General features: G+C 43.0%; 1 protein-coding gene across 3 annotated transcripts in view; it reads left to right on the plus strand.

Moving 5' to 3' along the window:
• Positions 1-23: 23 nt before the first annotated feature.
• Positions 24-16,319, plus strand: part of ATP4A (ATPase H+/K+ transporting subunit alpha) — a gene marked incomplete at its 5' end in the record, with an annotated part of 101,231 nt that continues 84,935 nt past the window's right edge. Inside the window, 2 exons of one of the 3 annotated variants that reach the window (XM_082437772.1) lie at positions 24-128; positions 374-508. Of the gene's footprint in view, positions 192-373; positions 509-16,319 lie in introns of all 3 variants that reach the window. The other 2 variants (XM_082437771.1, XM_082437773.1) reach the window with 2 other exon arrangements.

The raw sequence follows: 16,319 nt of genomic DNA on the forward strand, positions 1-16,319 counted from the left end.
AAGTGACGCCATCGATCGCCAGGAAGGGAAGGGCTTTCCGGCTCTGCAAGGTCTCAGAGCCGGTCTACGTCTCTCATGCCTGAGGGTCCGGTCCCTTTGAGTGGAGATGAAAGCGGCGTGGAGAAACGGTGGGACCCGGTAGCCTTCTGCGTCCTCCTTCCTACTACCATCTGTTCCCTAAGAGACAAAAGGTCCCCAATGCCTCCCTTCATTTTCTTGACAAAATGGGACTTTCATCCTAGGAGGATGAGAATCAGGCGAGGAGATGCCAAATTTACTGCTCTTTGATTTCAGAAACAGGGTGTCAGGTCTGAGTGAGGGATAGAGGGCAGATGGCATGACCCTAATATCTCTCTGGCATGCTTTCTTCTAGGTATTCGTTCGTCCTTACTATTCTGTAACATTCGTGAGCTGACCCTGTGCTGGGAACACGCCGGTGGCTGAGACAGCCCCAGTCTCTGTGCTACTGGAGCTCACAGTTCAGTGAGGGACACAGACGCATCACCAGGTAGGGATGGTAGAACATAAGCAGCAGGGGTGGGTCAATTTGGAACACAAGGAATGTGAGAGGTCTATGGAGTGCCCCAGAAAGCACTGGATACTAGGGCTGGAGTCCTGCAGAGCCCACTCAGTCTCAGACATGGCCCTGAGAAATGGCAACATTTAGGAACTTTTCATTCAATGTGATTGCCTCGTTCATCACTGTCCTCAGTGTCCAGTACAGAGCCTGACTCTCTAAATAGTTGTTGAATAAACAAATGACAGGAAAGTTGGTGGGGGTGAGACTAAAGCTGGGAGCCCTGGGAGGATGATGGAGCAGGATGAGGGAGGAGGGGGTTGAGGACAGTGCTGGACCACTGTAGGGCTGTGGAGAAGAGAGGAAACTGAGTGGGTGGGTCATGTGAGGTTTATTGGCTGTTGAGGGTTGAGATCCAGGGCTCTAGGCTGGGGATTAGGTGGAACAGACCTTGAAATGGGGAGGTGAGAGAAGGGGCAGCTTTGGGGGAGATGCTGATAACAATGTGAGACTCTGTGGGTGTGAGGAGTCAAGGGGACATCCAAGGGTCAGCCGAGTCTCTAGTCCACGGACAAGGGGACCATGAGGTCACCACTAAGTAGCAGATTTCGGGGAGAAGCAGAGTTCAGCTTCAAATGCTTCATAAGGGCTGAGATGCAGAAGAGGGTGCCAGGGGCTGATGTAATCCAGGTGGGCTTCCTGGAGGAAAGACTAGCAGCTGCTACTCCACCATCCTGATTTCTCAAGTTTCCATTTCTCTCAAACATCTCCACCCTTCCAACCTTTGTGGGTTGTTTTGCTGTTTAAAAAAAAAAATCAGTTAGACAGCATGTTTGCCAAGGGCCTCTGAGCCTTTCAAGGGGCGTTAGAAAGTATTGGCTGTTAAAGGAATGAAAAGACAAGTCACAGACTGCGAGAAAATATTTGCAAAACACATATCTGATTATTGACGAGTATCCAAAATATGCAAAGAACTCTTAAAACTCAACCATAGGAAAATAAATAATCCAATTTAAAAATGGACAAAAATTATGAGCCGATGTCTCACCAAAGATGAGATACAGATAAATGCAAATAAGCATATGAAAAGTTGTTCAACATCATAGGTCATCAGTGAGCTGCACATTAAAACAATAATGGGATACCTCTACATACCTATTAGAATGTCTAAAATCCAAGACAGTGACAACACCAAATGCTGCTGAGGATGTGGAGCAATAGGAGCTCTCATTCATTGCTGGTGGGAATGCAAAATGATAAAGCCGCTTTGGAAGACAATCTGAAAAGGCCATATGCTGTATGATTGCAACTATGTGGCATTGTGGAAAAGGCAAAACTATAGAGATCAGTAAAAAGATGGTAGTGGCCAGGGGGTGGGGGGTAAGGATGAAAAGGTGAAACACAAAGGGTGATTTTTTTAGGAGGGTGAAACTATTTTGTATGATACTGTAATGATGGATATGTCATATTATGCATTTGTAAAAAGCCATAGAACTGTACAACACAGAGTGAGCCCTAACGTAAGGTATGGATTCTGGTTAGGAATAATGTTTCACTCTTGATCATCAATAGTAACAAAGGTACCATCCTCCTGCAAGATGGTAATAATAGGGGAAAATGTGTGTGGAGGGAGGGGACGTAGATGGGAACTTTATTTTTTGTGTGGTTTTTCTCTAAGCATAAGACTGCTCACAAAAAAATAAAGTCTGTTAAACAAAAGAATTGGCCGAAAGCTGGAATATTGTTTAATGACTATCTATAACCATAAACTAATGGCAGTTAATCAGATGCACCTTGACTCAAGCTATATAATTATATATAAATATGAAAGGATTCTGTATCTGTTTTGGATAAAAAATTAAAGCCAAATAAGAAATAATTGCCAGCAGTTTCGCCTCCAACTCTAAAAAAAGCCAGTAGGGCTTATTAGGCACATCCTCTCAAGATACCTAAGAGAGAGCAGAGATGGTCATGTGACCATCTCCCCAGCAACCACTAACCATCTTCTCCCCACTCTCCTCCACTCTCTGTATGGTGGCTTTGTAATGTGTCCACTTGACTAGGTTGAATGAACTACTTCCTAGAATCACCTTCTGTGTCCAATTATGATGGGCCGGAAGAGATCTTGGGCAAGATTTGGAGGGGAGAAGCGAAGCAGCTGCCATTTTGTAGGTCACACAGGTTGTCACTGGCTGGCTGCTGGCTCATCATGTTTGCATAGGGCAGCAGCCAGGCCAGCAATTGTTTCACCTTCTCCTGGCTCTTCCTTCAACTCCTCCAACTCCTGGGCCATATGTGTGTTGAGCTACAGCTTCTCCTGTGGCTGCTCATACCAACAAGGTCAGAGGCAAGCTTGTTCCAGCTTGTCCTAGCTTCCCCCCATTTTACATCTGTCTTCCCTTCCTAACAACAGCCTGCCCTGTGCACTTCGAGTGCCAGCATCAGACACTAAGACAACAATATTAAGGACTGCTTAATGACTCCACCAATTGTATAAAATCAAATCCCTGTTTATCTATCTATTGATCTATCTGTCTGATATATCTCCCCTAGTAGTTCAGCCTCTCTGATTGAACCCTGATACAAGGAGGATACCGAGGCCAGGGCATGGAACCAGGGCAGGGGATGATAAGACTGAAGCACTGCAGGGGGCTGGTGGAGGTAATGATCGGGCTGAATGGAGGGAACTTATCCCTAGGTTAAGACCTTACCAGAGAGGAAAGCAGTGTTCTCATTGGGACAGTACTTGTCAAGACTCCCTCCCTCTCACATCTGAGCTTTTATTCCTGTTGTGCCCCCCTAACTCAATTACCCTTCTTTCTTATCTTCAAAGGCTACCTCCTCCTCATCCTTTAGATCTTCCCCCTTTATTTATTTATTTATTTAAAATTTGAATTATAGGGAATTCCCTGGCGGTCCCATGGTTAGGACTCCATGCTCTCACTGCCAAGGGCCTGGGTTCAATCCCTCGTTGGGGAACTAAAATCCCACAAGCTGCACAGCGTGGCAAGAAAAAAAACAAATTGAATTATAATTAACATACACTATTATGTTAGTTTCAGGTATACAATATAATGATTTGATATTTTTATACATTATGAAATGATCGTCACAATAAGTCCAGTTACTATCTTTCACCATACAAAGTTGTTACGATATTATTGGCTAGATTCCATATGCTGTGCATTACACCCCCATGACTTATTTATTTTATAGCAGGAAGTTTATATCTCTTAATCTCTTCCACTTATTTCATCTGTTCCCCCACCGGGTCCCACTGGGGACCGCCATTTTGTTCTCTGTATCTAAGAATCTGTTTTTGTTTTGTTTTGTTTGTTCATTTGTTTTGTTTTTAAAAATTCCACATAAAAGTGAAATCATAGTGTTTGTTTTTCTCTGTCGGATTTATTTCACTTAGCATAATACCCTGCAGGTTAATGCATGTTGCTGCAAATGGCAGGAATTCATTTTTTTTTAAATTTATTTTTGGCTGCGTTGGGTCTTCGTTGCTGCGCGTGGGCTATCTCTAGTTGCGGTGAGCGGGGGCTACTCTTCGTTGCGGTGCCCGTGCTTCTCATTGTGGTGGCTTCTCTTGTTGTGGAGCACAGGCTCTAGGTGCGTGGGCTTCAGTAGTTGTGGCTCACGGGCTCAGTAGTTGTGGCTCGCGGGCTCTAGAGCACAGGGTCAGTAGTTGTGGCGTGCGGACTTAGTTGCTCCGCCACATGTGGGATCTTCCGAGACCAGGGCTCAAACCCATGTCCCCTGCATTGGCAGGCAGATTCTTAACCACTTCCAAGGGAAGTCCCAGGAATTCATTTTTTACAGCTGAGTAATATTCTAATTTGTGTGTGTGTGTGCACGCACGTGTGTATCACATTTCCTTTATCTTCTTTATCTGTTAATCTATGGATGGATACCTGGGTTGCTTCTGTATCTTGTCTATTGTAAGTACTGCTTCAGTGAAAATAGGGATACATATATCTTTTCAAATTAGTGTTTTCATCTTCTTCAGATAAATACCCAGAATTGGAATTGCTGGATCATATGGTAGTTGTACTTTTAAATTTGTGGGGAACCTCCATACTGTTTTCCATAGTGGCTTTACCAATTTACATTCGCATCAGCAATGCATGAGAGTTCTCTTTTTTCTACATCCTCTCCAACATATGTTTTTTGTCTTTTTGATAACAGCCATTCTGACAGGTGTGAGGTGATATCTCATTGCGGTTTTGATTTGCATTTCCCTGATGTTGAGCATATTTTCACGTGCCCGTTAGCCATCTGTATGTCTTCTTTGGAAAAATTTCTATTCAGATCTTTGACCCACTTTTTATAAATTTATTTATTTATTTTTATTTATTTATTTATTTTTGGCTACGTTGGGTCTTAGTTGCTGTGCGCGGCCTTTCTCTAGTAATGGCAAGCGGGGGCTACTCTTTGTTGCGGTGCACGGGCTTCTCATTGCAGTGGCTTCTCTTGTTGTGGAGCACAAGCTCTAGGTGCACGGGCTTCAGTAGTTGTGGCACGTGGGCTCAGTAGTTGTGGCTCGCGGGCTCTAGAGCAGAGGCTCAGTAGTTGTGGCACGTGGACTTCATTGCCTCGCGGCATGTGGGATCTTCCCAGACCAGGGCTTGAACCCATGTCCCCTGCATTGGGAGGCAGATTCTTAACCACTGTGCCACCAGGAGAGTCCCTGACCCACTTTTTAAATTGGGTTGTTTGTTATTTTGATATTGAATTGTATGAGTTCTTTGTATATTTTGTATATCAACCCCATGTTGGATCTATTGTTTTGCAAATATCTTCTTTCATTCAGTAGTTTGCCTTTTTGTGCTTTTGGTGGATTCCTTTGTTGTGCAAAGCTTTTTAGTTTGATGTAGTCCCACTTGTTTATTTTTGCTTTTGTTTCCCTTGCCTGAGGAGACACCAAAAAAAATATTGCTGACTGATGTCAAGAGTGTACTGTCTATGTTTTCTTCTAGGTGTTTTACGATTTCAGGTCTTACATTTAAGTCTTTAATCCATTTTGAGTTTATTTTTATATATGGTATAAGAAAGTGGTCATTTTCATTCCTTTGCATGTAGCTGTACAATTTTTCCAACACCATTTATCGAAGAGACTGTGTTTTCCCCATTGTATTTTCTTGCCTCCTTTGTTGTAGATTAATTGACCATATGAGGGTGGGTTTATTTCTGTGCTGTTTATTTTGTTCCATTGATATGTGTCTGTTTTTCTACCAGCACCATAGCTGTTTTGATTAATAGCTTTGTAGTATAGTTTCAAGTCTAGGAGCATGATACCTTCAGCTTTGTTCTTCTTTCTCAAGACTGGCTATTTGGGGTCTTTGGTGGTTTTATACAAATTTTAGGATTATTTTTTCTAGTTATGTGAAAAATGCCATTGGCATTTGATAGAGATTGCATTGAACATGTAGATTGCTTTGGGTAGTAAGGACATTTTAATGATGTTGATTCTTCCAATCTATGAGCATGGTATATCTTTCCTTTTATTTGTGTCATCTTCAGTTTCTTTCCTCAGTGTCTTACAGTTTTTAGAGTACAGTTTTTTTTTTACCTCCTTGGTTAAATTTATTTCTAGGTATTTTATACTTTTTGATGCCTTTGTAAATAGGATTTTTTTCTTCATTTCTCTTTTTGATAGTTCATTATTAGTATATAGAAATGCAACAGATTTCTGGATCATATGGTAGTTTTATTTTTAGTTTTTTAAGGAACCTCCATGCTGTTCTCCATAGTGGCTGCACTAATTTACATTTCCACCAACAGTGTATGAGGGTTCCCTTTTCTACATATCCTCTCCAGCATTTGTTATTTGTAGACTTTCTGATGATAGCCTTTCATACAGATGTGAGGTGATCCCTCACTATGGTTTTGATTTGCATTTCTCTAATAATTAGTGATGCTGAGCATCTTTTCATGTGCCTGTTAGCCATCTGTATGTCTTCTTTGGAAAAATGTCTATTTAGGTCTTCTGCCTACTCTTTGGTTGGATTGTTTGGGTTTTGTGCCTTTTTGTTTGTTTGTTTGTTTTTTGATATTGAGTTGTATGAGCTGTTTGTATATTTTGGATATTAACACCTTGTCAGTTCATCATTTCCAAATATTTCCTCCCATTCCATAGCTTGTATTTTTGTTTTCTTGATGGTTTCCTTTGCTGTGCAAAAGTTTTTAGGTTTAATTAGGTCCATTTGTTTATTTTTGCTTTTATTTCTTTTGCATTAGGAGACTGATCCAAGAAAATATTGTTATGATTTATGTCAAAGAGTGTTCCACCTATGTTCTCTTCTAGGAGTTTTATGGTTTCAGGTCTTACATTTAGTTCTTTAAACCATTTTGAGTTTATTTTTGTATATGTTGTGAGGGAATGTTCTAATCTCATTGTTTTACATGTGGCTATCCAGCTTTCCCAGGACTGCTTGTTGAAGAGACTGTCTTTTTTCCATTGTATATTGTATTAATTGACCATAGGTGTGTGGGTTTATTTCTGGGCTCTCTATTCTGTTCCATTGATCTATGTGTCTATTTTTTTTAATGCCAATACTTTGCTGTTTTGATTACTGTAGCTTTGTAATATAGTCTGAAGTCTGGGAGGGTTACACTGCCAGCTCTGTTCTTTTTTCTTGGGATTGCTTTGGCAACTTGGGGTCTTTTGTGGTTGTATGTAAAGTTTAAGATTATTTGTTTTATTTCTGTGAAAAACATCATAGGTTTTTTGATACAGATTGCATTAAATCTGTAGATTGCTTTGGGTAGTATGGCTATTTTAATATTAATTCTTCCAATCCAAGAGCATGGAATATCTTTCTATTTCTTTGAATCATCTTCAGTTTCATCAGTGTTTTATAGTTTTCAGAGTATGGGTCTTTCACCTCCTTGGTTAAGTTTATTCTTAGGTATTTTATTCTATTTTTTGAGGTGATTTTAACTGGGATTTTTTTTTTTTTTACTTTGAGTCTCTCTTTGTCTTTAACTTTTGCCATTTTAATTATAATATGTCTTGGTGTGGATCTCTTTGGGTTCATCTTGTTTGGGACTATGATTCCTGGACTTGGATGTCTGTTTCCTTCTGCAGGTTAAGATCAATTTTGGCTCTTATTTCTTCAAATTAGTTTTCCATCCCTTTCTCTCTCTCTCATCCTTCTGGGACCCCCATAATGTGAATGTTAATAAGTTTGATATTGTCCCAGAGGTCCCGTAAAACCTCCTCATTAAAAAAATTTTTTTTTCTTTTTGCTGATATGATTGGATGATTTCCACTATTTTGTCTTCCAGATCACTTATCTGTTCTGTATCATCTGATCTGCTACTGATTCCCTCTAGTTTATTTTTTATTTCAATTATTGTATCTTTCAGCTCTGATTGGTTCTTTCTTACATTTTCTAACTCTTTGTTGAAGTTCACACTGAGTTCATCCATTCTTCTCCTGAGTTCAGTAAGCATTGTTATGACCATTGCTTTTAAGTCTTTATTGGATAAATTAGTTATCTCCATTTAATTAGGGTTTTTTCCCCTGGGGTTTTATCTTGTTCTTTTTTGGAGAACATATCCCTCTGTCTCCTCATTTTGTTTGACTTTCTATGTTTGTTTCTATGAATTAGATGAACCAGCTACCTCTCTCAGTCTGGAAGGAACAGCCTTGTGAAGGAGCATCTCCCATGTTGACTGCCTGTGCCAGGCGGCTTTGGCAGGCTTGCTGGAGGAGAAGTGGGCATGGGCTGGGGTTAGTTTCAGGGCACTCTGTGCTGGCGTCCTTGGCAGTTAGCTGGAGGCTAGCGTGGGCCAGAGGAAACACTGGAGCATGTTGTGCCAGGGCCTCCTTGGTGGACAGCTGGAGCTGGAGCACGTGTGGGCTGGGCAGTCTTGGGGTGCGCCATGCTGTAGGAGCCTTGGCAGGACAGCTGGAGCTGGAGCAGGCACAGGCTGGGGGATCAAACAGTGGCACTTGCTGGCACCTTCAATCCTGGAGAGAGTTCCAGCAGTTCCCCACCCATTTGGCAGGTACTCTGAGGTTAGTAGTTGGATTTCTTCCTGCATAGTCCAAGTGCCCTTTAAACTGCTGTTTTTTTTTTTTTTTTTTTCCCCTGTGTCCCAGGATGGCTGAGTCTGCACTCAGGCCCTTCAGTCATATCCCTCTCTACTGCAGGTTACCATGTCAGGGGTGGGGTTCCTATGGGTTCCCAGAGAACCCATGGGGTTCTCTGTCTTTCCTATACATTTCTATGTGGTCCCTCTATGTGCAGAAGCTATTCAGTCAGCCCTCAGGTCTTCTTTAGGAGGAATTTCTCTATATGTAGGTGTAGATTCGGTGTGTCCAAGGGAGGAGGTGGGTTCAGAGTCTTCCTATGCTGCCATCTTGGACCCCTCCCCTTCGTCCTTAGGTTTTAACTTAGATGTGCCCTCCCAGGCTAGAATTCTCTAAGCTCAGCCTCCTGACTGGTTGGATAACCTCCTCCGGACTGTCACATGTAAGCCTCTTTTTGATGACAAATGTCTGAAAACTCAAAGCAGTAGTGCCCCCAAACAAGAAATATTGTGGTTCACATGATTTTAAAGTGTGTATTGGTTCATACTGATTTAGGTGAGGTGTGATCCAGTAGCTCAGACACTGGAAGGCAGTTATAAGCAAAGGCTCTGCAGTGTGACTGACTGGGTTTGAATCCTGACTCCGCCACCTACAGACTGGGTGAACTTGGGCAAGTCTCTCAATCTTCCTGGCCTCAGTTTCCTCATTTATGAATTGGGTACAATAATAATACCTACTTTTCAGTGTTGTCATGGGGTTTAAATAAGATAATATGCATAACCTCCTTGAACCGTGATTGACACAGTTGACTGCTCAGTGGCTATGATGAGGATGGTGATCCTGATGAGGAGGACCCAGTTTCCTGCTCCACTTCCTAGTGCTTCTTCCTTGGCTCCTCCTTCATCCTGGCAGCCCCAGGCTCTTTCATGTGGTTGTAGAATGGTTTCCCCTGCCCCTGTGAGGTGAGAGAGAAAGATGTGGTTTTAGAGACTAACATGGAAGAGATAGGCTGCTTCCATAAGCTCTGTAAACCATTTATTTAAGTCTTATTGGCTCACATGCCCACTGCTGAACCAATCTCTGAGCCAGAATATGATTCCTCAAACTTATAATGGCTGCTACACTATACCTCCCAGGCTTGTTTCTCACCTCCTTCTCCAGCTCAGACAAGGGCAGCTCTGTCCTTCCAGCTCCTGAGGCCAGAAATCCCTCTTTTCCTCTTACGCTCATATTATGCTTCAGTAATTCCTGTTACTGTACCTTTAAAATTCATCAAGACTTTTCCTTTTCCACTTCCCCTACTCTGGCCCGATATTCCATCACCTTCCATCTGGACTTCCACAGTAGTCTTCCTGCTGTAACTTTTCTCCTACAGTCTGCTCCCCTCCGGAGTCATAGAGAGCCAGTAACACCTGAGTCAGCTCATGTCACTCATCTGTTCAAAGTCTGTTCATGTCACTCGGAGTAAAGTAAGCTCTCTTCTGTTTTACTTTCCATTATCTCCCTGATTTCATCTCCAACCATTCCCTGCCTTGCTCACTGCACTTCGGCTACAGTGTCCTCCTTACTATATCTCAGAAATATCAGACATGCTCCTCCCTCCAGGCCTTTGAACTAGCAGTTCCGTCTGCCTGGGACACTCTTCACCTAGATATCTGTGCCTAGTTTCCTCACTTAAGTCCTACAAGACTTAGATCAAAAGTCAGCATTACCTGCCTCCCTATTTAAAACTACAGCCCCTCACTCATCTTCAGTACTTCCAGTCATCCTTACTCTGCTTTACTTCTTCCCACAGACTCTCAATATTTTACTACTTACTATGTTTATTACCTTTCACACCCCACCAGCATGTGAGATCCATGAGGTTGGGTTTTTTGGTTTGTTTTGTTCAGTAATATGTCCCCTGTGCCTGGCACAACAATAGATGCACAATAAAAACTTGCTGAATGAAAGAATAAATGAAAGAACAACTCACAGGCCTGTCTGGTGGTGAGTTGGCCTTTCCCACTGGACTGTGGATTTCCTGAGGGCAGGGATGGGGTCTGTCTTGGTCACTGGTGTGTGTCCAGCATCACCCAACACAGAGCCAGGCATGGAGGGGGTTGGGAGGTCCTACAGGTGGGCAGCTGTATGTCTGTAAAATATTCCTGTGAGCAGATCTGTGAGAACCAGTGTTGAGTTTCCTCTTCAGGAGAGGTAGAAATGGGGGACATCTTTGAGACTTTCATAAGCACCTACGAGGATTCTTACCAGGAGAAAGAGAGAACCCCACCTATTTTGGAGAGTGGGAGATGTGTGACATTACTTACTGTCACATTGGCCTCCTTTTTGTTTCTTGAATTGCCAAGCTCATTCCAGCTTATGGACCTTTCCACTTGCTATTCCCACTCTGTGGGAACTCTGTTCTCACAGTTCTTGGAACAGCTCTCACACTTTGGCTTCAGCTCAAGGAAGATCTTAGAAAGATGTCCATTGGCTGCCCAGTCCAGGACTACATTTCCCAGAGGCCCCTGTGTTCAGTTGAGGCCATGAGATTAGTTCTGTCCAGTGGACTGAGAGCAAACGTGATAGTTGGTAGTTTAGGGCCAAAACTTGATTAAAAAAATTTTTTTTTTTTACCCTGCTTTATTGAGGTACAATTGACAAAAAATTGTAATGTATTTTAAAGTGTACAACATGGTGATTTGATATATGTATCATTGTGAAGTTATTACCACAATCAAGTTAAATAACATCACCTCACCTTTGTTTTTGTCTTTGTTTTTGGTGAGAATGCTTAAGATCTACTCTCTTAGCAAATTTTAAGTGTACAATACAGTATCGTTAATCATAGTCACCATGTTATACACTAGATCCTCAGACCTTATTCATCTTATAACTGAAAGTTTTTACCCTTTTACCAGCCTGTCCCTATTTTCCCCACCCCCAGTCCCTGGCAACCACCATTCTACTTTCTGTTCTTATGAGTTCGGCTGTTTTAGATTCCACATATAAGTGATATCATACAGTATTTGTTTTTCTCAGCCTTATTTCACTTAGTATAATGCCATCAAGTTTCATTCATATTGTTGCAAATGGCAGGATTTCATATTTCTCATGGCTTAATATTCCTTTGTACATAGATACCAAATCCTCTGTATCCCTTAGTCTGTTGATGGACACTTAGGACGTTTCCATATCTTGGCTGTTATGAATAATGCTGCATTGAATGTGGGAGTCCAGATATCTCTTTTAGACAGTAGTTTTATTTCCTTTGGATATACACCCAGAAGTGAGATTGCTGATTCCTATGGTAGTTCTATTTTTATTTAAATTTTTGAGGAGCTTCCATCCTGTTTTCCATAGTGGCTCTACAAATTTACATTCCACCAACAGTGCACAAGCGTTCACTTTCTTTTTTTATTTTTTGGGCTGCATCGGGTCTTAGTTGTGGCTCAGGTCATAGTTGCGGCACGCGGGGCCTTGGTTGAGGTGCGCAGGCTTCTCTCTAGTTGTGGTGCACGGGCTCCAGGGCGCATGGGCTCTGTAGTTGTGGCACGCGGGGTCTAGGGCACGTAGGCTCTGTAGTTTGTGGCACACGGGCTCCCTCACTGAGGCACGCAAGCTCAGTAGTTGAGGGCTTAGTTGCCCTGAGGCATGTGGGATATTAGTTCCCCAGCCAGGGATCGAACCTGCGTCCCTTGCACTGGAAGGCAGATTCTTTACCACTGGACCACCAGGGAAGTCCCAAGGGTTCACTTTCAAGTCAAGGCTTTTAAGAAACATGTGAGGGTTTTCCATTCTCATCTTCTGCCTGGACTCAAAGAATTCTGAGTCCTTAAGAGATGGTGGAATCACCACGTGGAAGGAGCCTGGATCCCTTGCCCACATTGGCAGGTTCTGTGAGTGAGAAATAAACTTCTATTTTGTGAACTACTAAATGGTAGGGTTTATTTGTTACAGCCGCTAGCATGACCCTAAACAATATACCTTCTAGACTTTTGCTCTCTAGCCCAGTGCATCTCAAACTATTTGTGGTTGTGTAGTAGGACCTGTTTTTTGATATCTCCCAATCTGTCATGGACTGATCCTTTTGGTCTATACCCTGTTCAACAAGATAAGTCTATTTCAAATACTTGAATGTCATAACAATGTCAAATTGCTATAAGTTTTAAAGCACCTACTGGCAATTTCTGCCCGTATCTTGTTGCAGACTATTATTAGTGGTAGACCAGTACTGGCACTGCTGTAGCTTATTACCCTGTTTTATTTTTCTTCATAACATTCACCATTCCCTGTAATTATTTATTTAGAGGTCTATTTGTTTATGGTTTTCTTCCCCACTAGAGTGTGGGGAAGCTTACTAGATGTAAGCTCTATGAGAAAGGGATCTTATTTATGTTGCTCTGTTGCGATTCTAGTTCCTAGTACACTGCCTGGTACATCATAAGTGCTCAGAAAGTATTTGTTGAATGATGAATAAATCTCGAACTTGGTGGGTAGAGGGGAGAGGAGGCAAGCCATACCTATTACAGAAGCTCTCTACAATCAAAATTCCAAATTCCAACTAGTTCACTGACGGTTGCTGACTCCCTAGTTTTCTGGTAGAGCATAATACCCCAGATTGGGTCTGGCCTCTTACAACCTACCTCCCTAGGTTTCCCCCATTAGAGATCGGACCACTCTATTCTGTCATCGCCTGGTGATATGTCTGTCTTTCACCCTGGTTTATAAGTTCGCAGGGGGTAGGAGTGGTACTTAAGTGGTGACTGCTATGTCCCCTGAGTCAGGCAGCACATTCAAGGCCCTTGGTCAACATAAATAGATTTATGGCATGAATACATGAATGTAGGCAGAGGGGAGACTGCCCTGGGGAATCATTGCCCTACCCTGTCTCCCATGGTCCACATCTTGACAGGGTCCCAGGGTTGGTCTTGAGCTCTGGTCCATGGCTTTCCTGAGCTACCACTTCCTTCCCCCATCAACCACCTCAAGGTGCTGGCTCGGGCTGGCAACACTTGGCACACCAGACATTGAGGGACAGGTGTCTTATTTGGCCCAAATGGATACTTAGAACCAAGGTAAGTAACAGTTTTGGATATATTTGCTGTTTTTCATGAACTGGAGAGGAGGTTACCGAGAAAGTAAGTCCGTCATGCAGAAAAGCAACAAGATGAGTATGATGATACTTCCCATAACAATCCCCAGGACTGCAATGTAGAAGACTTGGTGGGAGGTCTCGGCTGCCATGGCTCGGTCATTCCATTTGTTGCTGTGCCTTGTCTGATTTGAGGGGAGAGGCAGAACAGGAATAGATGGGCTTAAAAAGGTTATTGTACAGAGTGGGGTGGTGGTGAGCCATAGGACTGTACGAACACAGGGTGGAGACCTAAACCCATAGGCGGGAAACAAGGAAGAATTTGAGTCAGCATTAGGGGCAGGATGGAGAGTGAGGGTAGGTAAGGATTGGCATGACTCAGACTCCTACCTGGATAGAGAAGATCAGTGCTACAATGCCTATGGGAAAACACAGGATGAAGGCCAAAATGGACAGGCACATATGGTCTTTGGGGGGCTTGGCACGTGAAATTTCAAACTCCTGGGAGTAGGAAGTGGGTTATGGCTCAGTATGGCTTCTGGATTCTAACATCCCCTCTGACTTCTTCCCTTTCACCTTCCTTGGCTCCTGTAAAATCTTCACTGACACCTTTAAAACGCTCACAGACTCCCACCACATTCCCTCTAACCTCTCCCTATTCCCTTTAATACCTCTCTGTCCTCTAGAACTCCTGGCCCCCACTCTGCCCCTATGCCCTATAATCCCTCTCAGTTCTTTGCAACCCTTTCCCCGTCTCCTGTAAACTCCTCCCCGTCTTCTGTAACTGCCTTTCAGATCCCTAAGCACGTCTCACTTGGCCCCTTCCACTGTTCCCGCAGAATCGTTTACTGACTCTGATGACTCTCACTTGGCCTCCCTGAAAACTCAGCTGATTCACTATAGCACTTTGTTCCTATAAAACCCTCATCGTCCCCCGAGCAACCTTCTCTTTGTCCCTATTAACCACCCTACTAAGAAGTCCCTCACTCAACACTTTAACACTCTAACTTTTCATGTGTAAAACCTTCATTGTGCCTGTGTAAAATTCTCAACTTATAAAAATTTCTAATGACCTTAGTGGCTCTCTTCTTGTCCCATTTATAATATTCCTCACTTTGTCCCTATGAATCTTTCATGGTTCTGCTATGACCCTTATTGTTCACCCATAAACTCCTCCCCACCCCCATAATCTCTCACTTGTCTCCTCTAAGACCTTCTTTGAACAACTATGAACTCCAAGTCCTCTCCTTGTCCACTGATAGCCTCTTCTCTGTCCCCTAATAAAGACCCGCCCTGTTCCTCCTAACACCTTCTCTCTACCCCTGAAATCAGCTTCATGACCCTGCGAACTCCCTGTACACTTATAACAGCAGCCTTCCTGTTCTCCTAGACCCGTGCTCCCTTTAAATACTTAACACCCTGTCATCCCCTTATGAAACACTCTTTGTCCCCTCATTCCCCTCAACCCATGCTAGCTCTCTTCCTCCCACCCTGTCCCCCCGTAAACTCCCTCGCTGCCCCCTCAAACACCCCCATTAGGGAATCTGGATCTGGCTACATGGAGCCTCTCCCTCGCTCCAACCCGCCAGGGATTGCCATGGTGACCACGCAGGCCCCGCCTCTTACCCTGTATCTTCTCCTATTGGCTGATTGGAAGTTGCATGTTGGGGTGGGGAAGCCAATACGAACCTGGCGGCTGATTGGTCTAATGCAGTGAGGGTCTTTCCTAATCTCTCAGGTGATTGATCAGTTCTGGGAGTTATTTTTACTGCAGTTTAGTTTTGAGGGTTATTTATGTGTACCCGATACAAGCCCTTAGTCAGATATGTGATCTGCAATTACTGTGTTTGGGTCTTTAATTTACCTTTTTATTTTCTGTCATTGGCAGAGCAAAAGTTTTTAATATTGTTAGAGTATAATTTTTTTTTTCTTTTAGGGACGTGCTTTTGGTATTATGTTTAAGAACTCTTTGCCTAACCCGGTGTCAGAAATATTTTCTCCTGTTTTCTTCTAAATGTTTGATAGATTTACATTATATATTTGATTGTTAATTTGAGACATGTCTTATTTTCTAATATAAGCATCTGAAGTGGTATGTTTCCTTCTAAGCAGTGATTTAGCTGCATCCACGTATTTGGATATGTTCTATACTTCATTTTTTTTTTTTTAAATTTATTTATGGCTGCGTTGGGTCTTTGCTGCTGCGCACGGGCTTTCTCTAGTTGCGGTGAGTGGGGGTTACTCTTCCTTGCGGTGCCCGGGCTTCTCATTATGGTGGCTTCTCTTGTGGCGGAGCACGGGTTCTAGGCGGGTGGGCTTCAGTAGTTGCGGCACATGGGCTCTAGAGCGCAGGCTCAGTAGTTGTGGCGCACGGGCTTAGTGGCTCCGCGGCATGTGGGATCTTCCCGGACCAGGGCTCGAACCCGTGTCCCCTGCATTGGCAGGCGGATTCTTAACCACTGCGTCACCAGGGAAGCCCCTATACTTCATTTTTGATCAGTTAAAAACATTTTCTAATTTCCCTTGTTTCATGAATTATCTTGACTTGCATGATTTATTTCCCAAATGTTTGGAGATTTTCCTGTTATCTTTTTGTTATTTATTTCTAGATTACTTTTATTATGGTCAGCACATTAGTTTTCTATTCCTGTGTGACAAATAAGCATACACTTAGTGGCTTA

This window comes from Balaenoptera physalus (assembly GCF_965194825.1).
Source record: "Balaenoptera physalus genome assembly, chromosome: 19".
Taxonomy (NCBI): domain Eukaryota; kingdom Metazoa; phylum Chordata; class Mammalia; order Artiodactyla; family Balaenopteridae; genus Balaenoptera; species Balaenoptera physalus.